This window comes from Aulonocara stuartgranti (genome assembly GCF_965226115.1).
Source record: "Aulonocara stuartgranti genome assembly, chromosome: 4".
NCBI classification, from domain to species: Eukaryota; Metazoa; Chordata; class Actinopteri; order Cichliformes; family Cichlidae; genus Aulonocara; species Aulonocara stuartgranti.
The window spans coordinates 1,290,398-1,316,036 of NC_138942.1; the positions used below are offsets into that span (position 1 = coordinate 1,290,398).

The window sequence follows — 25,639 nt, forward strand, 5'->3', positions numbered from 1 at the left end:
CCTTTAACGTGTATTACCTCGATCACTTCTTCTCTGGCCCTTTTGCTTCTTATTTCCTTATCTCCTCCCTTCCTACACCTTCCTAGCTTCCTCTCTTCTCTCTTTTATTGTCCTTTCTCCCTCTGTCAGTCTGCCTCCTGCTTCCTGATCAAAAAGAAAATCAGTGATTGGAACTTGAGAGCAGCTGAACAGACACAGATTTGACTCTTTCCTCAGACAGAAAGACTAAAATCAGCTAAATTTCACTGAATTATCAGAAAATCGTTGAACTGTTTCCTGCTGTGTGAACAAAGAGACTCACCTGATGTAAAGAGGACGATTCTGCCTGATAGATGAGCTCAGACTTTACAATGAGCCGCTCGGTCTGCTAAAACTGGTCCCAACCCCAAGTCCTGGACTCACCAGAGCCTCTGATGTGTCACCAGAAAACGGATCTGCTGTGAAGTCGTTTCTGGAACTTTTCTTTTGGTGAAATCACTGCGAATCATTCTTGTGTCAGACTTAACTTTATAAAATGAAATGTGATGAATAAAAACTAAGAATAATAAAAGTTAGCAGGACAAAGATGAATGAGGTCGTCTACTGTGGACACCTGCCAGCTGACCAGTTGGCAGGCGGTTGCTGGTAGTTTTCAGGTGAAAGTGGTCGAAAGATGGTTGCTTTGGTTTCTAGCAGGTTTCCATGGTCGCCCATAATTTGCATGGAAGACGCCGATTTGTCTGCAAACACTCGCCAACTTCTCTTCAACCAGAAGAGTCACAAACTGGAAATGGAGACCAGTCACCTCCAAAGTAAAAGTTGCACCTTTTTGCACTAGTTAAGCACAACTTTTACTCTGAAAGAACACAGTCTTGTGTCGCCCTCTCTCCGGTCTCACGGCTCGCTCGTTAGAAAGACGCTAACGTGGAGATGAGTTGCCTTCTTCAATGTATCTAAGTGCAACTCTGCCAACCTGCTGGTGACCAAAGCAATCACACAGAGGTTTTTGGTGCCCCCATCTTTTGCGACCAATCTCACGCAGTGACAGCCAGCACGTTTCCCTAGCAACCGATGGTTGATAGGCGGCCTGGGTGATGAGGGTCAAGCTTGTCACCTCCCTGCTCTTATGTGAACGCTTCAGTGCTTGATGTTGGTGTTCTTCATGTTTGTGGGCGTATCTCTGCTACCTTCATGGTCACGGTGTTGGTAACTAACCACCACGAGGCAAGCTAGTCGTGCTTCAATTAGCAGTTAGCAAAGCTAGCTGCCTGTGAGTAACTGTGTTCTGAAACACAGTGATTGTTCCCCGCAGCGATTCCCACATTTTGAGCAGGTCACGCTGCCCGCTCGCTCTCTTGGCTTTGGTAACGTGATTTCATCGTTTGACTCGATGTGACTTGGCTGATGCTTTTGCTTCAACAATTGAAATAATAATAATAATAATAATAAACTTTATTTATAAAGCACACTAAAAAACCAAGGGTATACCAAGGTGCTTGACAAAAATAAAACAGGAAAAGGGAGAAGGGAGGGAAAAGAGAAAGGACCTGGCACGTATCAATTATAAAAACCTTGACAATCATAAGATATAAAAGTAGTTCACAAGCATAACGGATAAAAATGTACCAACGCACACCCAAGTGTTAACTAGGTGGAAAGGCAAGATTATACAAATAAGTCTTCAGCCGTGATTTAAACAGTGGCATAGAGTCAGACGCCCGGATAGCGACAGGAAGGTTGTTCCATAAGACCGGGGCAGCTACAGCAAACGCGCGGTCACCGCGAGACTTCAGCCGAGAACGAGGTTGCTCCAGAAGAATTTGGGTAGCAGATCTAAGTGCTCTGACAGGAGTGTGTAACCTGAGAAGCTCATTGAGGTAGCTCGGCGCCAAGTTATTAATGGTTTTGTAGGTGAAAAGTAGTATTTTCAATTGAATGCGGTATTTAATTGGAAGCCAGTGCAAGCCAGCGAGAACAGGAGTGATGGAAGAAAACTTCCTGCTACCTGTCAAAAGGCGTGCCGCCGCATTCTGGACAGTCTGCAATCTAACGAGAAGGGTGGAGGAAAGGCCAGTGTAAAGAGTTGCAGTAGTCCAACCTGGAAGTCACGAATGCGTGAATCAGTTTTTCCAGGTCAGTGTGCGGAATATAGCGCTTAGCCTTAGAAATGAGGCGCAGCTGATTAAAACTAGACCTCACAACAGCAGACACTTGCTTGTCAAATTTAAGCGAGCTATCCAGTAGTGCCCAAATTACTGGCATAATCAGAAGGAGAGCTAGCAAAAGGCATCAGAGCAGCGCACAGTTGGTCGCGGGGGATTTTACTATCAAACACCACGATCTCCGTTTTCATTTCGTTCAGGACAAGAGAATTACTCTTGAACCAACCTTTAACCTCACGCATGCATTCACGAAAATAGTGAAAAGACATAGCAAGATCGTCAGTAATCTCAAAATAAATCTGTATATCATCAGCATAGCAATGAAAGGCAATATTATACTTCTCAAAAATTGCTCCAAGAGGGAGCAGATATAGCGAAATTCTTTCAAATTTCAGTGCAAACAATTTCGAGCAAAGCGAAACACTTCTGCACGTCGCCTTGCTCAAAGCCAACGGGAACACCGAACGCCACCTTTTCTCACCGCACACGGAGCAGAGCAGGTGGAGACCGGAGGACCGAAATAACCAATTTAAAGGCAACATGCTAGCTTAATATACACAAAATAAAAGCTTCCCAACAAGGCTGTGTCCTAACAGAAAGGTTAACATGGTAGAAACACAGCGGTTAGTCTCTTGATGTGGTTGTCTTGGAGATGATCGAGGAGCCTGTCCGTGACGACTTCATTCTCAGTTCAGTCAGTAACGTAATGAACCTCCCTCAGCGTCTGAGCTGAGTCTCAACTGAAAAGTCTTTAAATCAGGATAAAAAGCAAACAGTTGAAATATGTTTCTACGTGAGGCCAGCAGACGGGGGTCCCTCGCTGTGTGGGACCATTTTTTAAAGTCGCTATTTTCTGATGAATCACTTTTATTTTCACTTTCTGTTGGGCTTAGGTTATTTGCTGCAGCGTGAGAATTAAAATGAGTCCCTGTACTTTGTCTCCATCGGATATACGATTGGCTGCCTGAAGGCTCAAAGTTCACAGAGTTCACTTTAACGCAGTAATGAGGTCAGACAGTGGCGAGGCTGTGCTGAGGACGTCCTCACAGTTACCGCCCTGTGAAACACCTCTGATGCTCAGATCGTACAAAGACCGGAGACCCATCAGCAGCCCTGCTGAGCACGCAGCTCGCTTGCGTTGTGATTGATGTTCGACTGTAATAAAGACACGATTCATTCAAATAATCGACTCAGGATAGAGTTTACTCCTTCTGTCTCCACTTAGTGCTTAATAACTTCTTACAGAACCTCGTTAGAGGCGTCGCATGAATAAGACATAAACTGCATGAGCTTCATTTGGACCAAATCTGAGTCTCAAACATTTGGTCTGCTAATCAGATCTCAGGCTCATGTTTGAAGCTGGAATAAAAACCAAAGGTGGAGATGGAAGAAGCTTTTATTGGCTGCAGACAGAGCGCTCTAAACCCGATAAATCTAACGTAAAACTCACCGACACTTTTCAGGATGTCAGAGTTTCTGTCTGTGCCCGTTCTGACTTTTATTCCTGGGCTCTGTCAGAGGAGCTTAGCATGAGTCATGCTGGGCCTCAGTTCATCCTCTGTCTGAAATAAGCTGGAAGTTCTAACAGCAGATGGGCGGGGCTTCTGAGCCTGAGATGACCATATTAGGAATTCGTATCGTGGCTCATGCAGTTCCAAAAATGAGATGTGAAGATGAACCAGCTGCTGTGGCCTCACTTTATTTTTGCTCTCTGAATATTTTCTCAGATTTTCCTCCACCTTTCATTTGTGCACGTGCTCCCTGCGTCTTTCTTTTCTCCTCCACCACCTCTTCCATGATTTTTTCCTCCCTCCATTTCATCCTCTCCTCCATCTTTCCTCCCACCCCTTCCTCTTTTTGCTGCTTCTCTGCATCCCTCTCTTATTTCCACCCGTGTCCTGGCAGCTTTCCTTCTTCCCCGTGTTTCCCGTCGGTGTGAGGCACCAATCTTTTTGGTTCCTGGTGACTGAATCTCCTCGCTCCTTTTTTCTTTTCCTTTTCAATTGTTCCTGAATTCTTCCTCTCTGTCGGCCATGTTGGATGATCACCGGAGTGAAATCCAGCTCACGTAATCCTGCCGGTAACAGATGCTGCTGTATCATGCAGCAGCAGCAGCTCTGTAGTAATAATTATTTTTTTATGTAATCGTCCACATCACAGTGATGCTGCCAGCTCTCCTCCTCCTCCTCCTCCAATCTCCACAAGTCTGAACAAACGCTGCAAGTGAGGACAGTACAAACCTGCTGTGGTGCTTTCATTCCAACACACACCAGGCTAACTTCTAGTTTTCATGCTAATGCTGTGCTGATACATGACCTGCTTTCACACATGTTTGTTGTGAGTTTAACTTGCTGTTATCTTTTAAATAACCCAAACCTCCAGGAGGAGCTGTATCCTTGTGCTTGTCCCATGAATATGTGAATTTCAGCTTTAGTTTAGGAACAGAATCAGAATCAGAATCAGAACACTTTATTCATCCCGAGGGAAATTAGGGGTTACAGCAGGCAGCACGCTAATGGCGCATGCGCACTCACAAAGGAACCTTCTGACCAACTTTACACAAACATCACATTGGGGAGACATGTCAGAAAGGTAGGCTGATAGGAAAAAACAACGAAAATACATAACATGAGGTGAGAGGAGGAGAAAAAAAAACTCCACTCAGACTGAGCTCCTAGTGGGAGAACAGTTTGATAACAGAAAAAACACCTCAGCACAAAAGCACATGACTATCAATACACCATAGAAACACAAGACAAGCAACAGGGGCGGGTAAAGGGTAAGAGAGAGCCGGCGTAGACAGCGCATCCGGTCCTGCAGCATCTGCGCTGGTCCAGTTGACTGCTATCTTCCCCGGTAGGGCACAAGCATCGAAGGCGTTGGAAAGGGAGGGGGGATGAGTGAGTGCTTGTCAGTGTAAGTGTGTGTGCGTGTCCATAGTTTAGCTGAGACAGTGTCCTTCGCACTATCAGGCTAAGTAAGCAGTCTGCCAGCCAACCCAGGTGGCCTTCATGGGACGGGAAGAATAGTCATCACACAGTCGTTATCAGGGAGTTGTTTTGGTGGGCTCCAGCCTTGGGCCTGCAGCTGGGGCCGTGGTGTCCTAATGTTGAATATTGTTGATTTCTGAAATGAGAGAATTCACAAAGGAGCAGATTTCTAACCTGTTGGCGGTTCTTTAGTGTGCTCTGTGGTTATGGGAGCGTTGAGTCACACCTGTTCCTGGTGGGAGACGGACTCTTCCAGGAATCCTGGGGTTGAACCTGGACAGTACCTGTACGTTTTTGTTACCACGGCATGGAAAGGTTTAGGTGTGAGGATGATTCGTGGCTTCCAGCGTGCACTGGGATGGTTTGCACCGGGGTTGTTGGTTTGAAGCCAGTGAAGTGGTTGCTTTGTGTTGGGAAAGAGTGGAACCAGTTTTTCAGGTGTAATGGTGCAGCATCAGCAGTGATGAGGATGCTGCGTTGGTCTGCTGTGGTGGAGGTGATGGTGAAGCTGTTGATTGAGCCTCACCTGTGACTGTGAGCTGTGACTGAACGACTGAGGTCAGAAGCAGCAGAAAAGAGTTTCCTCAGAGCCGGAGTGAGGGTCTCCAACCATGAGGAGGCCCGGGACACGTGGGAGGAGATTATGTCTCACAGCTAGCATGGGAACATCCCTGCCACCTCCTCCAGAAGAGTTGGGGGGTCTGGGCATCACTGCCCCCGAGTCCCAGATAAGTAGCAGAAAATGGATAAAATGTACGATTAGTCTCTCCTCAGCTCAGTTTTAGACGGAACATCTTCAGGAACGGAGCTGAAAAGCAACAGTCTCATACGAGCAGCTTCCTGAAAATGCTGCAAGAAAATCAGTCCAGCAAAGAAAGTGCTGCATCATTTCTCCATCTGCTAAACGCTTCGTCATGTTACGCTGCTTCACCCTGCAGCAGCAGCGCTTCCATGCTGCCGTCAGTTTTGATGATGCCGCAGGTCGTCGTTGGCTGGACGTCGGGTTTCGATGCTGCAGGAGAGAAAGATTTTAAATCAAATGAAATAATAAAATATTTCACTGATATTTCTGAGCAAACGCAGAGACAGAAGGACTGTGTGTGTTTGCATATCCTATTTCTGTTTCATTGATTGTAGCAGCTGGGGGTGGGTGGGGTTGGGGCAGGTAGGGGCTGGGGGGGGGGGGGGGGTTAAGTGGCGTCACTGAGATGGAAAAACAGCCACGTGTCACTGCAGCCACACGCGGTCTCGTTTCCATCGCTGCTCCTGCAGACTCACCTTTAAAGCAGGTTTCATGATCAAATGTACTGATGGACCTCACGGGGACGTGGTGTCCACAGAGGGAGCGGTCCCCTCACTGTGTGAGCGTCTGTGTGTCCCTTCAGTAACACAGACACACTCGGGTTCTCTCATTTTTGATTTAAATTGTTGTCCTTGAACGTGACGTTACCTTCTCACCCAGGTGTGCAGCTGCTGGTCAGTCACGTGGTTCACTCTGTAGCTGGTGTTGCTAACCTCAGGTGTGTGCGTGCTCAGTCAGAGACACTCGTTGTGGTTTGTTTTGTCCTCCTGGCAGCACCAGGTGGGTGGTCTGTGTTTGTTTGACTTTATTTACCCAGCAAACACACACACACACACCTGCAGCAGGGACTTGCTCAAGGGCACCTTGATGGCAGATGTCTGGCACTTTCAAAATAAAGTTCAACAGAACTTCTTTTAAAGCAAATGATTGATAAAGAAAGAGCTGCTGTTTAAATGTGTGTGAGCCTTTTAAACAGGATGTCCTGATCATTAGATCATTTTTCCTAACGACAGCATCACGGCCTTTTGATTTTTAAATAAATCACATTTACAACACAAGTGGCTCCAAAGATGCACGTGCATTGGTTTCTATCTAATTGAATAATTATTTTAAAAGCTTTAAATTAAAGTAATAAAACAAGGCCTCGCAGACAGCCACGCCCCTAATTGTGCAAACTCTAAGCCTTAATGTGCAGGTGTCATCTATAGAGCAGGTTTTGTGTCGGGCTGTAAACACGACCGGCGCCTCTGCTGGACGATGAAGGAACTGCAGACTTGTCTTCCTTTTCCTGCTCCATGTTTCAGCCTCACAGTACACACATGTCTGAATAGCAGCTCTCTCTTTAACACTTTCTTGTTGTGTCTGGTGCTCTGTGGACTCACGGTCTCACTGTGGATCTGTTGTAGCACGAAGGTTAGCAACAGGAGCCAGAGGCTAAATGCACCAACAAAGACTGGGTCGTCCTCCAGTGTGGGAGGGTCCGGCCCTGCTTTGTGTCTCCTGCTAATCTGCAGGTAGTGACAAGTTGGGTGGAGCTGCAGCGCTGCACGGGGGCTGCTGCTACCAACAGTCTGCAGGTTGTTAACCCAGCCGCGCAGGTTAACGAAGCCTCGGAGAGTTTAACTTTACCGAATAAACTGCAGCTGTAGCTCGGAAGATACTGTCCTGGCTGAAGGCTTGATACTAATGATAGCTAGCTCATCAGTCTGAAAGCCTGTGTGTGTGTCAGTGGCCATCGTTCAGCCAAGTCAAGGGCAAACCCTCATCACTGCTGGCACGCCGGAGGTCACTTTTCCTGCTCGCACTGTCTCTGCTGCTCTTTTTGCTGTTGACGTGGGTTTTCTTCTTCTTCTTTTAAATTGACGTTTTTTCTCGTTTAATTAGCGCGGTGCGTTTCGGAGGCAGCCATCGTTTAACCCCGACTCGTTTTCTCGCTTGAGCGCTCACAGAGGTGAGATACAGTAGATTTCAATTGGATTGCGGTCTGATTAGATTAGCAATTTCCTCCTATTAGTCCACACACAAACACACATTTGTACATCTGCACTTGTGAAGACGCTCATCTTCATAAGCTTAAACTAATTGTGGCTTCATTACAGAGCTCGCCTGTGAGGAAGGACGGCTGCACGTAGAGTTTTAAAGCAGATTTCAACAACTTCTTTATTCATGGATTAAAAAGGCATCGTTGAATCTAAATTACAAATACGTGATCTTCTTCGTCTGGTTTTTCCTCTTCTGATGAGCTCAAATTGAATAAAGCAGATAAAACAGGAAGCTAAACTTACCGTGCAGCTGCTCTGTGAATAGTAAGACTGAAGAATAGCTCCAAAAATGAAACACAACAAAATGCCTTCACTTCAGAAATAACCAGTAAGTCCCAAACATTGGTCCACATTTTAACATAAGAGCACCACTTTCAAAATAAAATGTAAGCAGGTTTTCTTAAACATTTGCCAGATGTCCCCCACAGCCCACATGTCCTCTGTACGTCCTGCACGTTGAATTGAGGTCTTTGGTTTTTGGAAATGGCTCATTGTTCGTTAGTTATTCTAATTTCAAGAACATTTCTAAACATTGCTTCTCACATGTTCATTTTCTTACATCATATTCAAACACTTCTCTTAATGCTGTCCCATTACACGATGTTCCTGAATAACGCCTCACATTCCAAATATCTTTGTTTTTCCTCTGATGTTTGTGCTGCTCCCAGATGTTCATAAATGTTATAACTCAGTTTTCCCTTAAAATGTCCCCAGTTCCTAAGATGTCCTCACTTACAGGCCTTAATAGCTGATCCCCACAATGGCAGCAATACGAGCGCACACACACACCGCTCCCACGTACTATCGACCGCGCGGTATCTGCTGACTGAATCCTGTGTGGGGGCTGATTGGTCAGTGGGAGGCTGGTCACGTGATTTATGGCTGCGTCTCCATTTAATGGCCCCGCAGTCCTCCCTGGCCTCCTTTGTGTGTGCGTTCTTGTGTGTTTGCTTATGTGCGTCTGTGCATGTGAGTCCTCATGCATTATAGATGTACCCCTCCCCCCACCGCAGCTCGGAGAGCAGCCTCCTGACAAACGTCCTCCTCTTCATCAGCTCCTCGTCTGAACTTCGTTCCTTTTATTTCGCTCAGCATCTCATTTTTAATCCGCTCAGCCAATCAGATCGCGGTGATGGGAGACGTGGCGAGGCAGTGACGTCGTGCTGATGTCACAGCCTGCTCTCAGCATTAACCAATCAGTCGTTTTCTTCCTGACCGTAAACGACGGACTTTGGCCGAACTTCAGCTCTTTGCTCAGAAACGTTCGTGTTGACTGTTTGTGGAGGAAGGACTGAGAAGACCTGGGTGGAGGGGTTTACTCTGTGTTAATAACGTCTAAGACATTTCATTAAAACAACATTTATGTCTGCATAATATTTTATTTGTTAGTAAGACTGGTGGATTTGGGTTAATGGTGGCAGCAGTCCTGCAGTAAACTGGCTGAGAGCAGGTTTGGTGCTGAAAGCTTAAATAAGTGCTACATCTGTCTTTATTGATTGTTCGGTGACAGCCGCCCGGGCTGATACGATCAAACATCCTGATTTAAACGTTTGGGATTTGGTTGATGAATCGAATGATTGCGACTCAGTCATTTTGAACTTGTGTTAATATTAAGTTCATCCTCAGAACGTCCGGCGAGTATTTCGTTCAATAATCAGTTAGATTCATGAATATGTTTGAAAATCGAACATAGTTTTGAAAAGGTAAAACAGACCGATGGCGCTGTGGTTTGGCTCCACCTACTCATGTGTAAATCAGCCTGTAAGATTCCTTCTACGCGTCTCAGGAACGTTTAAAACCTGCTCCCAGTTTCACCTGCTGACTCATCGCTTCAGCTTTTGTCCTACTTTTAATCGTTTTCATGGCTCCCATCCAGAGATGCAGATGGAGTATACAGGGGACTGTCTGGTGTTTTGCTCGTGGGCACTTTGGCAGGAGAGACTGCTGCTATTGTACCGTCTGTAGTGCAGGAAAACGCAGTATAAATAGTCCCGAGCCAAAGTGATTACAGGCAGTTATTGAATTGAATTAGAGCATTAAAAGGTCGGCGGATGGCTGAACTCGCCTCCCTCAGCCGGAGCGCGCCTTTCCTTTAAATAGATTCCTGCAGCTAATGCCTGACAGGAAGTCGAGCTGTGAGCAACCATTACCTCATCCTCAAAGTTCAGAGAGAAGAAGAAACGGCAGCTCGAGGCCGTTTACTGGTCGTGTTTGCTTACTGGGAGTATTCAGATGAGCCCAGCACACCTCACAGGTCCTGAACGCGACTTAAAGACGTCCGTACGAAGGAATGCCCCTACGCTTTAGTGCTCGAGCCTCGACTTTAAATATTTAAAGGCTCGGGCTTTTAATGCTGTTTACATGACTTGTTCTTTATTTTAATATCCAGATGTGACGAGTTCATTCTGAATTAAATGGACGTGATTTTAGACTTTTACTCGTTTTTGTTTTTTCATCTTTTTAACTGAACAACGAAACTTGGTTTGGTTATTTTAGGTGATGTGGACTCTTCATGATTGCTGACTTGGTGCTTTTGAAGGGAGACTTGTTCTCGTTTTTGAGCGATCATATTACCCAGATTCTCCAAAGTCTTTGACGTTCGTTCATTTCGTGTTAAAGACTCGACATTCCCAACGATCAAGGACTCTGTCGGGTTTTTGGATGACTGCAAACTAAACTCGGTTAAACTGAGTGTTTCCAAACCAAACCAGAGCTGAGCGGGAATTAGACCAAAGAACTTTACCCGACATTTCAAAGGACTTTGTGATTTCAGCTAAAGACGCAGCTGCTGAGGTTTATGGGAAATGCAGTTCTTGCAGATGAGCTGTTCTCTAACAGTTCTTCTCTATTGGCTACAAATCAGGGCGGGGCACTGCGTGAGATCAGAGAGGGTCACGGTGAGGTCACGCTTCACAGCAGAGAGGATTCTGGGTAATAACTTCACTGTTCGCTCTCTGTTCCCACTCACTACAGGAGATCACATCACGCGTGAAAGAAAAATCTGATTTGGGTCACTGTTACCTGAACACACACACACACACACACACACACACACACACACACACAGTGACATGGTGCGCTCTCTGGGGAACAGGAAGTGGAATCAGGACGTTTTGGGAACGCAGGAAATTGATCCTGAAGGACGTTTGGGTCGAACAAACCAGATATTTGCTCTCATTAATTTACTCAGAGGACCGCAGAGCAGTGTTATTATCACGATGATGATGATGAGCATGGAAGGCCTCGGATGATTTCTTCATGAGTTGTACCTCACAGAGGAACGAGCGGAGGACTAACGAGGTAATGGAAGGGAAGTCGGTGGCCCGGTTAGCGAGGTGAGGCGGTGATGAATGAATCAAACGTCCCCGCATCAGTGTGAGCGTGAGCAGCCAGACAGGAAGTGAGTCATTTATCTTCATCATCTGAGCTGCCTCTTCACCCAGGTGTGTCTGGCATGAGTTCACCTGTGCTGCTGCAGACGGTTCAGCTTCGTTTAAGGATCTGACCCACAGTCACTGTGTCACCTGCAGCAGGTGGCAGTAGGCCACGCCCCCAAACAGACAGAAACTGGAGCCATTTACAGCTGTTGACACAGATTTTTACACACCTGAGAGAATCAGTGTGGGTTTAAGTGGATGACAGAATTGCCATCAGACAGGAAGTGCAGCAGAGTCCATTCATAAAGACGTTTTCACCTGGCTAAATCACCATGGTAACAGATGCTGTAAACATCACGTTCAGGGTTTCAGTTTAAAATCCTCTGTTGTCTCTGATTCAGTCTCTGCGGGGGGAACGTGGTTTGTTGTTGCACTTGATCTTTGATCTGATTTAAACGTGTCCTTCATCAGGCTGTGGGACAATAGGTTTAAAGTTTCAGAGCTCGAATCATCTCACCTTTGATTGGAGCAGGTGGCGCTCGTGGGGGCGGGGTTAGGTTTGGATGAGTCACAAACAAAGCCTGGATATGTTGCTCTGTAGTCTGGTCAGTGTGTGTGTTACTGTGAGGTTCCCAGAGTGAGTCTGGCGGCTCCTTACTTACTGCGTCGTTTCCACTAATGTGTAACTGTTCATTATTATTGTTGTTGTGGAGGCGGGGCTTCAGAAGGAGAGGAGAGCAGGAAACAGGAAATGCTTTATATACAAACATGTGACTAATTATGTGTTTAAAAATATTATTGACATACTTCTGTTATCATAACACTTTGCTCTGGCTTCAATGTATTTGATGCGCTCTGTCAGGTTTTAGTGTTTCCGTATTTATTGATGCAAAATTTGATTAAATGAGATTAAAATCACGTTTGCAGCAAAAATAGATCACACATGGTCCGTCAATCAGTCCTCAGAGGAGAGGTCCTGATTGTGTCACTCTGATGCTTATTGCCATGGGTCAATACCTGATCAATGCTGTATTGATCAGGTGCGGTGCTGGATGCGTTTAAGAGCTGCTTGAAGAGCCGGAGAAACCCATCAGGAGGGCTGTGTCCTTTCTCAAGACGTGGTACAGGATAATTCCTGGTTTCAGACTTTATAAATTCAGCTTTTTATGTATAAATTCATGTGCAGCGAACGACATGTGAGCGTAGCTGAGACCTTTATCTAGATTAACGTGAAAAGCAGCTGCCTGAATGTTTTTTCTCTGCAGTAGTTTTAGTTTATTTAATGAAGTCATGCAGAATTTTACTTTCATACTATGCATATTTTCAAAATAAAAGAGCAGTGGGTTGAAGTTTGGTGCTCGTTTTTTCCTCATAACTTCTAAGCACAGCTGATATCCACGCTGAATGTTCAGCGGTTGTTGATCAATGGTCGTTAGAATTTGCATATTTATGATGAAGGTGACCTCCCAGCCCGTTGTTCCTTCAGTGGGCTGGTTTCAGTCACCGTGCAGATGTTTGTAAGGTTGGAAACCTGCAGTCAGCTGAGACTGAAGGAGTCACTTCGATGAGAGATGAAATGTTTCAGATGAACAGAATCAACTTTTGGAGATAAATTAACAATGCAAAAAAACTAGTAATTACAAAAACATGTTTGTATAAGAGTGGACAGAAGCAGAAACGCCTCCTGTTTGATGATGATGATGGTGGATCAGTGAACCCACTCCATTTATTTTAAAGCAGCAGAGGCAGAGATGTCCCCGTGAAACCGAAGCGAGGCAGAAAAGCTGATGTCATTGTAACTGAACCGTTGTTTTGTTTCATGGAGGAAAACGTTCACAGTTCGGGTTCAGACGCGATGAGCCGGCGCCGCTCTCGTGATCGACCCTCGGCTGATGCTCTGTAGGGCTGCCACGATTTGTCGACTAGTCACGATTACGTCGACTATCAAAATCGTCGACGACTGATTTAATAGTCGACGCGTCGTTTGAAGCTTTGTAAGATCCCAAAAGACGCAGAAATAAGTAGCAGGATTTAAGAGTGTAATAACGGACTGAAACAGAAGATGGCAGCACTGCATGTACAAGGATGTCAGCTGCCGTTAAACCCCGAAGAAGAAGAAGAAGCTGTGTCCCAGAATTCATAGCGCAGCCCAGCTTAGTTTCCAACAATGGCGGCAGCTAGTTAGTTTTAATATTACTCTTATTATTCTTTCTGGGTCACAAAATAAACGTTTAACATATTTTCAGGCGAGAATGTAGCTGTGTAAACCTCAAATATCTGCTCAGTTTATCAGGACACCACATATTTTCAAAAGCGCTCCGACGTTTTCGGAGACGTCTGTTACCCACTAGCTCGATAGCTAGCCGGGGGCTAGGCTAACTAGAGCCGTGAGAACACCGGACTCCCGGCAAATTGTTTTCAAACCCACCGCCGTCTTTCGCGACTCAGGTTAAACATATATGAGTCACTTAGATAACTTAAAAATGTTGTTGTTTGGCTTTTTTTTTTTTTTTTTTTTTTAGTATTTTATTTGTTCCTGAGTAAATCAGTTTGGCTGAGATTAAAGTTATAGTTTTTACACAGCTGAATAAACGTCAAGCAGACAGCTGATTATCAGAAGTGTGAGATGCTGGAGAATTTACTCCGGTGTCCTGTTATATTTTAGATAGCAAGGAGTTTATTAAACTTCACCGAAACAATCTGCAAATTTCATTAAAATTGAATAAACTATCATCTTGTCTTTATTTTTAGTTAGCACCTTAAACACTTAAAGCTGTAAGCTAATGATAGTTATATAAGACCAGATGCTGCTGGTGCAATAAGCTGTAGTTTTACGTCTAATGGATGATGATCTGATTAGTCGACTAATCGCATAAATAATCGGTGTCTAGTCGACTATCAAAATAATCGTTTGTGGCAGCCCTAATGCTCTGCTTTTTCCTTTCATCTGGACGTGTGAGGGTAACGGTGCGAATGAGAGCAGGTTAGCTGTCGATGTGATCGGTGCGCGAAAGCAGGATGAACCGGAGTGAAATCAAAGCGCTGCACTGAGGACAGAGAGCGCCGGTCTGAGGCCGCCTGCCAGTCGTCTAAAAGAAGATCATCGATTCCCTGACTCACTGGATCCTGGGAAAGCGACTTGATTACCCAGAGTGCCTCGGTGCTGCTGTGGAGGGCTTGTGTTGTTGGCGTGATCGTTTCTTCACGTGCGCTTGGTTCACATTGTGACGACACTGAGCGCATCACTCAGGCTGAGCTGCTGTGACGCTGCGTCTGCACATGCAGTCAACGTTTCTGCCCTCAGCTCGAGCAGAGCGGCTCAGCATGAGCCACAGATCAGAATAATCCTTCTTTAAATGCTCTGTCAGCTCCTCCCCCTTTAAGGCAGGGTTCTTCTGATTGGCTGTTGTTTAAGACCTTGATTGGCTAAAGTTAGCCAGACAGATTTTCCCTGTGATGTCTAAGCTTATGAAATGTTCTCCTCAGTGATCCTGCCTTAATTTAAAATGAGCTCATCTAAAGTTATCTCCGAGGACATTATCTAAACCTTACTTAAACTTAGCTTTATTTTAGCTCAGCTAATTTTAGGATAATTTAAGCCTGGATTCTCACAGGCTAACTGTAGCTCACATTTGGACCAATAAAGAAGTTACTTCAGTTTAACCTTCATCCGGACACGTCATAGATGTTTTTCTTAAAACAATATTTGAATGAAGCTAAAATTCAGTTAATCAGTCAAAATGTATTTATATAATTTTCATACATAGGTGATAATTAAAGGAATCCACGTGAATTAATGAATCATTAATTAATCAGCCTGTAATTACATTAATAGTAAAACTAGAAATTAGAAACCAAAAAGTTTAAAAAAGGATAAAATGATCTTTAATCTGTGAATAAATGAGTGAAATCTCAGATTTCAACCTCCTCCATCCTTCCTCTTTCTTACCTCAAACCCCGCCCCCACCCCCACGTGTCCATTATCAGACCTCTAAAAGCCCCGTCCACCCTCGCCGTCCTTTCTTTTGTCCTCCATCTCTTTATTCACCCGCTCGTCCCTCTGGCGTCTCCTCAGCAGAGAACAAGTCAGACTATTTATTTATAGATTCAAAGAAATAAAGAAAGAAGACGGATGCAGAGTGTGTGTGTGTGTGTGTGTGTGTATGTGTGTGTGTGTGTGTATGTGTGTGTGTGTGTGTGTGTGTGTATGTGTGTGTGTGTGTGTGTCAGGACGGTTTGATGTCACTCAGCTTGTCGTCTGACTCTTCTCGGAGGTGAACACCTGGTCAGGTCGCTGTCATACCTGAAACACGAAAGAGAAACAACACTCTGACGCCTGCAGCCGCCTCAGCTTTCACGCTGCTAATCAAACGTTATTAACTGATCGTCGTTTCTGTGAAAGCTGAACCTCAATGAGAACGCAGTTTCCGGATACTCTTATCGATTCTCATTGGCTCCGCTTTGAGCAGCATTGCTAAGCAGCAAATCAAAGATATTGCATTCATGCAATTATTAGCATGTTAGCTGACTTTCAGGCTCTGCCTGCTGGGCTGGGTTTTTGGCTAGCTTAGCGTTAGCGTGCTGTCTGTGCAAAGAGCTGAATTTAGCAGTGTTAGCATCTGTTTCAGTCCTGCATGCAGTTTCCTCTTTACCGTTGCAATCTCATCCTTTTGTGCAATAAAAGTCAAAGTAATGTCCATCTCCAGACACACAAACCGAGATCAGCTGATCGTAGCGCGAGTGCAAGAACCAATGGGAGGGACCCACAGGCAGGCAGACTAACTGGTCTTACAATCAGTTCACGATAGACTGTCATGGTGGTTATGTCCATCTTTTATATACAGTTATGATTCAGACTAACATGAGAAAAATCATAGAAATCGACTTTTTTTAATACTTGGACACAAACAGATGTTTGGAGGAGACGCATGAACGTCAACCTGAGGGAGAAACTTTATTGACCAAACTGGATGACGGAGGATCTGGATCTGTTCTCTGAGCCAGTGTCGATCCACAGCCTCCTGTTCAATCAGCGGTGAAAAATGTGTCATCGTAAAGTTCACTTTAAACACTTTGAACAGATAAACTGAAGAATCACATAAATTCATCTGTGCGAATGAAACAGTGAAAACATCCAAATGTTTAAGCAGCTTTTTTATTTGGTTTTAATCTTCAGACTGAAAACATTTGCAGCCCCGAGCAGCAGCGCTGCGTTTGAGTGCTCATGAGAAGCTCTGAATTCTGAGTGTCTGCTGCTGAATCAGCACCTGAGCTCTGAAAGTGAACGATTAAAGGAGCTTTTCAGGTTTTAAAAATCGGGAGAAGTCGGTTTGTGGGGGAACATTAGCGGTCACACGGAGCACAGATGGACTCTGGGTAGCGCCAGAGATCCCATGGGATTGTGGGTAACGCGGCTCGCTGCTGGCATGGTTTACTGCTAACATGCACACACACATAGAGTGTGTATTCATGCGTGCAAACACACAAACGCACACTATGCTGGCATCACTCTGACACCTGAGGTCAGCGTCCTGATTTAAGTCTGCATGACATGAGAGGAAGAGGAGGGGGAGGGGGAAAGGAAAGGAGGAATGGAAGGAAGGAAAGCAAAGAAGAAATTAAAAGAAAAGGATGAGACTTTAAAAGCTTCATTTATCCCAGATTTGTGATATCTGGGATAAATAAAAATCCGCATTAAAAGGTGATGAAGAATAAAACACGCATAGACGAACAGTCTCATTATGTTTATTATCAACAACTCGTTACTAAAACCAACAAATGGATCCTGACATAATGAAAATGTTCCTCATTAAGGAAACGAGACGTCCGTCGGCTCATTTCCTCGTTAGTACTCGACCTGACAGGTGGAGGCGTTGACGTCAGGTCATGTGATCAGAATCAGACAGATATTGGATGCATTGCAGCCGCAGAGCTCCTGTCCTCGTCCCCCTCCCCCACCCCGCGGTCTCCGCTCTCTTCACCATCACCCTCCTCTTCCTCCCCTCCCCCATGTTATCCACCACCTCTCTGCGCCTCCTCTTCATCTCCTCGCTCTCTCGTCTTCCTGCAGAGCCGCGGGCTTCGTGTTCGCTCGCTCGCGTTAATCGCATTCGCTTGTCCGTAAACACACACGTGTGCGTGTGTTGGTCTGTGCGTGGTCGTCTGTACAGTATAATAAAAATATGATGAGCGAGGAGTCGCTCGCTGACTGTTGGGATTTATTCAGACTGTGACATCACGAGATCTGAACTTTCATGTATCCGACTCGTTTGGAGGCGGGAATCAAACTCAAGCGTTTGTCTATGAAATGATTTAATGTTCGACTGAGATGGATTATTTTTACACAATATTCAACTCAGTTTTATCAAATCACAACAACAGCCGCCTCAGTGTGCTTCATATTGTACAGCAGACCCTACAATAACACATACAGAGAAAACCCAACAATCATACGACCCCCTGTGAACAAGCACTTTGGCAACAGTGGGAAGGAAAAACTCCCTTTTAACAGGAAGAAACCTCCGGCAGCACCAGGCTCAGGGAGGGGTGAACAAGGCTGACATGGACTCTTCATGAGTTCAGATGAACCTTCTGAGGCCGGAGGGTTGCTGGTTCAATCCCCACCTGGATGCTTTGGAGTGTGAATGTTAGATTAAGTGTAGAGAAAAGTGCTTGTATGAATGTGTGAAGGAGGCATGTTGGAGCTCAGAGTAGAAAAGAAGTGAAAATGCGGAGCTGATCGATTAATGGAAAACAGATTTCATGATCAATGCCTGGCAGACCAATCAGGTCCTCATCTCTGCATTCATGCAAACCCAGCTAGTCGAGCTTTAAGCTTTCAAGATGGATTATTTATCCATATGTATCATTTTAAACACGTTTTCCTCGAGCCCTCTTTAGTATGTGTAATTCCTCGGTAAACCCTTGGCCCTTCACTTGTAGGGATGCCTCTGCTGTACTTCGTGATCATTTTTCAAACGATTTCACTGACAAAATATCAGCTCTGAGGGCGTCTCTCTCATCTGAGTCGTCGTTAGTTTCTGACCCTGTTGCAGTCCCTGAATGCTTGACTGTCTTTCAACAGTTCAAGCCACTGTCTTATTCTGATCTCTAACTTCCCCCATGATATCCTTCCCTCTCGTTTTCTTTGCCCACTATCGGTCCCTGTATCCAACTTTTACTGAATGCATCCCTGTCATCAGGTTGTGCACCGTCAGTATTTAAGCTCGCTGTCGTGCAACCCGTTATAAAGAAAAAGGATCTTGACCCTTGTGCTCTAACTACAGATGCCCTCTGATATCCAAAATTCTGGAAAAAGTGTTTCTAAAACAACTTCAGTCCTTCCTTGATTCTAACGGTATCAATGAAAGTCAGTCTGGCTTTAAACCTCGCCATCGCAGCGAGACAGCGTTAGTTAGGCTTTTTAATGATCTACCTGTGGACTCGGGCCATGTGACTGTGATGTGATTTGTATGCGACGACATACAGATTTATTTCCCTTTGACATCAGATGTCTCTACTTCCCTGCAACCCCTATTTGACTGTCTAAATGAGGTCCAAACGTATCACGTCTCTCACACCGAACCAGGATAAGACAGTTACAGTTTGTGATAGTCACACCGCGCTGGAACAACTAACTGGGCCCCTTTGCTAGGACCCTTCATCAGGGTCTTAGTAAAACATTGGAGAAAATTGCTTAAATACAAGACAGGAAACAGAAAAAAATTCAAATTAACCAGTCAAACCTTCATAGATCAGCTGACATATAACAGCTAGGTATTGGTTATTTGGTTAAGTCACGCCCAAGTGATGATGTAATCTTGTTTTTTAATTCAAACGTGCTTTTATTATTAAACACTGCCCTTTGTCCCCCTGTTTGTGTATATTCATAGCATCCTTCTTATGCATTTCATGCATGTGTTATTTTCAGACAGGTGGGGGTTATGTCACCTCCCCCCCCCTCATCATTTATGGTCTAGTCCAGTATTTACTTGGGCGTGACTTAACCAAATAACCAATACCTACCTGTTATATGTCAGCTGATCTATCTGTGAAGTTTTGACTGGTTAATTTGAATTTTTTTCTGTTTCCTGTCTTATTGTCAGCTCTGGTAAAAAACAGTTTCTACCAGCTGCATCAGATGTCTAAAACAAAGCCCTTTGAAGGACCTTACAAAACACTTATCACTTCCAAATTAAGACTACTGTAAATCCCTCTACTCGGGCGTCCCATCGTCCTCTACTCACCGGCTCCAGTTAGTTCAAAACGCAGCTGCACGTCTAACTGATACTAGAAATTATGCCCACATCACACCAGTTTTAGCCAACCTACATTGGCTTCCTGTTGATTATCGTATCAATTTCAAAATTCTTTTGCTTACCTTAAAAACTCCTCAAACTCCTTCATTTGTATATCCCTAATAAGGCACTTAGATCGTCCAATCAAATGCTCCTGACGCAACCGAGGTGTCGTCTGAAGTCCAGAGGTGATCGGGCCTTTGCTGTCAAAGCTCCCAGACTCTGGAATAACCTCGCTCCTTATATTCGTTCCTCTGAGTCCATCCAGTCTTTTGCGTCTAAAAACTACTTTGTTACTTCGTGGCTAGTTTTTGTTTCAAACAGTTGTCATATTGTTTCCTTTAAACTCTTTCTTTTCATTCCTTCTTGTGCTTTTGCTCTGACCGACTCTGAAGCACTTTGGTCAACTTGGTTGTATTTTTATGTGCTATAGAAATAAATTTTGATTTTTTTAAAATTTTTGATTCACATCAGATTGTTTTGGCATCGCGGCGAGCTGCGATAATCCCGGGCGTGCCAGGTGGCTAAGGTCAAAGGTCACTGTATCTAAGGCTGCAGACAAAAGCTGTGTCCCAAAAAGTCGGCTGCTTCCTCCTGAGGCCGCATTTGTAGGCCGATTACATCACAGCGACGCGCCCAAGTCTGTCCCAATTCGTCGACTCCTCCGAATGCCGCTGACAAACGCGTCCTCCTTTTCCCCGAATTTGAAGGATGGGTCGGGTGTGTCCTTCCAACCTATCCCAGAATTCATAGCGCGGCCCAGCCAATTCCAGTTTCCAACAATGGCGACAGCTAAGTTTTATTATTACTCTTATTAATCTTTCTGGGTCACAAAATAAACTTTTAAGATATTTTCAGATGAGAAAGTAGCTGTGCAAACTTCAAATATCTGCTCAGTTTATCAAGACATCACATATTTGTGCTGCGACGTTTTCGGAGACGTCTGTTACCCACCAGCTCGATCGCTGACCGGGGGGTTCAATGGTCACTCAAGCCGGCAAAAACAGCGAACTCCCTGCTTCATCGCGGTCTACGTGGGCTGGGTCCTTCGAAGACCGAGAAGGCCGGGTCCTCTGAAGGACGCCGCCTGCGTTTTGGGACACAGCTAATGATGTGGAACACCTGACCGTCCTCTGAAACCACAGAAACGTGTTTCTGTGTTTACGTGCAACAGACCGTGAACGCCTCAGCCACACGTGGCGTCGGGCTCACCTCTTCCTGTTCTTCTCTGGTGTGACGCCTCTTCATCATCTTCATTCCACCTTGTTTCTGTTCGTACTCAAAAATGAACGACGCTGCGTAAACATCTCGTTTGATGCGGATGTGTGTCGCCTGCCTGCTTTATTTAAATATTGGCTTTTGTGTGTGTATATTTCACATTTGTCCATTTCAGTGTTTATTTAAGGTTTATGACATAACAGGATGTTATGTAATGAATAACTAATAAACAGAATCCTGTATGAAATGAACTCATGGAAACCCAAAGAACACAATCGCAGCCGAGCCGACACCGAAACGTGAAGGTCGGCATTTTGTGCAGTTTTTTTATTTTTAGGATCTTCGGCCTCTTCGCTGATTTTCTCTTCTCTCTCTGTGCTCTGATGCCTCTTCCTCCTCCTCCTCCTCCTCAGATGGTTGGATAAGGAGAAAACAGCCGAGTGTGTCTCAGCCTCTGCTGTTATGTAACAGTGTTCAGATATTAGTCAGGGCCGGCCTCCTCGTTACACTCAAAGCTGAGACCCTGCAGAGAAACCGAGCGCTGGATTTCATCTGATTAAAAGGTTCCTTCACCCAGATTTTACCGCTGATCCCTCAGTGGGATTTTCCTGACTCACAGGCTCCAGTTTCAAGGCATCGAAGACCCACCTTAGCTCCCCGCGCCGCTCTCGTCGGGGCCCTGCAGGTCGTCACGTGCTAAACTGTGGAAACACCCTGAAGCCACATATCCTGCTGAGGGGGGAGCACAGACTGTATATAAAAGACGGACATGATGGCTCCTCCCACCTGAGCAGTGACCAAACACCGTGCCCATCCATGAGTGAAAACCAGGAACTGCTAATCGGCTCATGTGAGAGACGGGTGGGTGCTTTAGTTGTTTGGTTGTTTTTAGCGTCTGTGTGATGTCAGACTGAACACACGTAAGAACACGCCCACTCGCCCCCAACCTTCCAATCATCTGCTCTCTGTCGTTTCTGTCTCGGCTGAGTCAGTGCAGACACCAGAGGGGACGGTGTAGGTGCGGCTGTGGCTATTTCCTGGAACAACCTGTGCAGCACAGGCAGCGCCCTCGTCAGGCTGTCTGAGAGTTGCTGGACAAGAGCAGGAGCGATGCTACATCATTTATACCGCCATCGCAGCGTTGCACCTCCTGCCTCTTCCTGCTGGTCTCAGATCAGCGTTTACCGTCACGGCCTTCACGTCCTCTGACGGCCGGGTCACACGCAGACCTGCAGGCTGACAACGTTTCACTGATTATTAATCAAACTCTGTCCATTGACTTCCATCAGCCCCTGACCTTTGACCTCTCATTCTATGTGTGTGCATTTCTAAACTGGATGGTGATGTGGAGGAACAGCAGCGAGGGAACAGACTCTGATTGGCTGGTTTTGGAGGCAGGGATGATGCTGATTGGCTGCTGGTGGAGCTGTTTTCAGACTGGCTGAAGTTTTATATAAAACATATTTTTAAGCTGGAATTAAATATTTAATCTTACAGGATCATTTTCTTTGATAGATTTCAGAAAGTTTATAAAACGTATGAATTTTTTTTGTGGGGGGGGGTCATATTTGGAAAAAGATTTATTTAAATAACTTGATTTATATTATTGGCCTTACACTTAAAAAGCCAGTTTAAAATGTGAAATTTTGTATTTTATGTATTTTTTGTTTCAGATTTGATCTTAGCTGTGTGTGTGTGGTGGGGCTGGGGGGCATCTATCTCCTGGGTGTGTTTGAAGGTCAGCGAGTCCTCAGCTGTCACGTCCTCTGTTAAGGATTTCCACAGGGAGGCGCCCGCGATGCCTTCAGGGACCTCGTCTCACACGTACATGTTTGTACTGAACATCCCCAGACCCTCAACCCGAACCCTGAGCTGGACCTGAAAACCTGAAACCGTCGTTCCGGACCGGAGCAGTGCAGCCGTTCTGATGAAATTCGTTGCTGGAAGGATCCGATGATTTTAAATCGGTGAAGAATGCAGTGATTTTAACAACCTTATTGCAGCCGTAGGCGGGATGACAGCGACGTTTACCGGTTTTAAAAACATGAAATTGGTGCATCGTGTCCAACATTCGCCCTGAAGGCCGGCGGCTCGTTATCAGGAGGAACCAGCGAGAGGAGCTCAGGAGAAATTCGTCTCCTGGTCGATCGGCTCGGCGCTGAAGCGATGAATGAACTCGTTTCTGCCTGCAGATGCTCACGTTATTATTTTTATTATTTTTCCTCCTGTAGGTTTTTTTCTTGAAGAAGTAGAGCGACCCAGTTTCAGACATGTGGTGTGTTTTTTGCCGGGGGGATCGGGAATAACGAACCATCTGCAGGATGGAGTCGGCGCCGTGCGGGTCGCGAACAGACGCTCGTACGTTCAATCTAAAGCTTTTCCTTTTTCCTGCACAGCGTCAGGCTTTACAAACCGCAGAGGACGGCCCCAAACGTGACCGATGAGACGCTGCGATGAGTTCGTAGCCTCATCTCCATAAATTCACATCAGATATGAACAAAGTAACATGTTTAACACGCTGCAGGAATCCATGATCAGCGATTTTAACTGCATGATCTAAAAGTAAGTGAGAGCTTCCAGGAAGTTCTTGGACCCAAACAGACACACTTACATCTTCTTAAACCGTTAAACACAACGCCAGAGTTCGAGTAACTGTTGGAGGAAGTCCTTCCTCTTTGTCCGCTCTGCAGGAGGCGGGACTACCGAGGGTCTTAGAGCTCAGTTTTTAAAGGAAGAAGAACATAGTGCGCCGTGATTGGTCAGCACGTCAGCGAGTCCTCGTCCTGTCTCTTCCCCCTCAGCCTGAACCGGTCGCAGCAGATGGCCCCGCCCCTCCCTGAGCCTGTTTCTGCCACAGGTTCCTGTTAAAAGGGAGTTTTTCCTTCCTACTGTTGCTCACAGGGGGTGATGATGGTTTAGGTTTCTCTGTATTACCTCAGGGTCTGACAGTATAAGATGCTAAAGAAATAAGAGTGAATGAAACATGACCTGTGCCCTCAGCAGCACTTCACTGGGACGTGACAGTGATGTCAGTGTCGCTGAGAGTCTGAAACAGCTTCAGCACCTTTACCTGGTCAGGTGTTACATCACTGCAGCTGCTGTCTCATTAAGTTAATTTTGGAAATGTCAGTCACAGGGGGGTTGGGGTACCCTGTGAGTGGGCGTGGCTACTCTACGATCATGTGGTTTAACGCTGGCTTTTTCAGTTCAGCTTGAATCACTCGGCTTGAAGCTTCCAGATGAGCCTTTGCAAACCAGTGGGTGACATCGTGGATACGTCTGTCTTTTATTTACAGTCTATAGTCTATCCTGACACTGGGAGCGTTCAGGTCCGTGGACAGAGCGATGCTGATGTCCGCCTGTCTCACTCTGGTGTGTCGGCGTGTGTTTCCTGTGTGTGTTGATGCCGTGGCATCGGGTCTTTGGCTCAGGCGAGAGAGAGCATCAGGCCTGCAGCTAGCTGACATCATTAGCATCGCCCACAGTGAGAACTGTTGGCAGGATGGACTGAGGAAGCTGCCACGGCCTCTATGGGCGGGCGGCGGAGCCAGGTGGAGACACCTGAGTGGGACTCAGAGGACATGTTTACAGCAGAAACAAATAAATCACAGTGCTGATGAAAGCAAAGGCAGACGTGACGCCTCATCTTCAAGGCAGGCATGTGCCGGCAGAAACGTGTGTGACGAGTGGCTTTAATGTTTGGTTTGTAAAACATAAAAATAGATATGTTAGTGACACCTTCTTCTTCTTCCCAGCAGTTAAAACTGGAACAACATGATCATTAGTAATCAATGAGTTTGTGGACTGATTAATCCAAACACTGAGTCTCCTCTGCAGAGGCAGAGTGACGCAGGGGGAGGACAGAGGGTGCAGAGGGACACCATCTCTGCACGTATAAAATAAATAAAATAAAAATAAAAATAAAAATCCCATGTTAAAATAATAGGGACAGACTCGCTGCTGCCTCTGCTGGACGTCAGAGGAACTGCAGGTTTCGATGGGTTTAACGGAGCTTTAACAACGTGCTGAGCGCTGGTTTAGATTTGACACAGAAACAAAGTTCACTTCTTTTATCTTCCTTTAGTTTTTATGGTTTTATGGAGGCGGAGCTTCATATTGTGAAGAATGGGCCTCATAGATACAGTAACCTGATCCCGCCTTCAGCCTGTCCACCTGCCTGTGTGTCGGGTATCTGCAGAGAGTTTACTGAACATCAGGGATTGTGCTTTTTGTCGTCTGCGGTCGGCGGACACACACACACACACACACACACACACACACACACACACACACACGTCTGTATTGATAATAACAGAATTCCATTCAGTGTAACTGAACACCTGTTTCAGCCTGAAGCACCTGTCCCTCTCTCCTCTAAGGAGAACATCTGAGTTTAATAAAATGTTCCTGCGTTCGTCTGTGAAACAACTCCATCATCGTCATCTTCATCCTGGACTATTTCAATAATATTATTAATTTTTCTGTCTTTTTATTCCCCTGTGTTCGTTTTTCTTTAATTTTCTTAATATTTTATTTAATTTCGTTTTAACATGTTTGTGTATTTACTTTATTTTTAAATGTTGTTCCTTCTCTTTCTTCATTAAAATGCTGATTTATTATTTAATTTTAAATTTATTTATTTGAAGCAATAATATGTCATATTTGTCGTATTCAATTTATTTTAATATTTTTTATTTGATGTCTTTACATTTTTATTTCATTATTTCTTTAAATATTATATCATTTTTCAATTTTATTTAACAATAATGTCA

The 25,639-nt window shown here is 45.2% G+C and overlaps 1 protein-coding gene across 1 annotated transcript in view; it reads left to right on the forward strand.

Moving 5' to 3' along the window:
- The window catches only part of stx1b (syntaxin 1B), a 48,221-nt gene that overhangs the window by 1,964 nt on the left and 20,618 nt on the right, over positions 1-25,639 (forward strand). The window lies entirely within an intron of this gene.